We start from the raw sequence: 442 nt of genomic DNA, 5'->3' as shown, positions 1-442 counted from the left end.
CTGCAGCAACAGTGGATACCTCTTGCTGCTGCTGCTGCTGCTGCTGCTGCTGCTGCTTCTGCTGCTGCTGTTACTACGTTGAGTTGTTGTTGGTGCAGCAAGCTTTCATTTTGTTCTGCAGCACAAACCCTAAACCCTAAACCCTAAACCCTAAACCCTAAACCCTAAACCCTAAACCCTAAACCCTAGAGGATTAAATTCAAATCTAAAATTTAGGGTTTAGAGCTAGACCACGCCAAGCTCAACTCTATCATTCTGTCGGCTGCTGTTGCTGCAGCAGCAGCAGCTGCTGCTGCTGCAGCTACTGCAGCAGCAGCAGCAGCAGCAGCAGCTGCTGCTGCTGCTGCTGCAGTTGAGAGCCAAGTGCAGCAGCCTCCAGAGAAGGAGATAAAATAAATTTAAGTGCTGCAGCAGCAGCAGCAACAGCAGCCGTTGTTGCTGC

The sequence above is a fragment of the Eimeria mitis genome, genomic scaffold (assembly GCF_000499745.2).
Source record: "Eimeria mitis Houghton genomic scaffold, Emh_scaff305, whole genome shotgun sequence".
Taxonomy (NCBI): Eukaryota; Apicomplexa; class Conoidasida; order Eucoccidiorida; family Eimeriidae; genus Eimeria; species Eimeria mitis.
The sequence above is the reverse complement of the archived record's forward strand: the minus strand, read 5'-3'. Positions refer to the sequence as shown.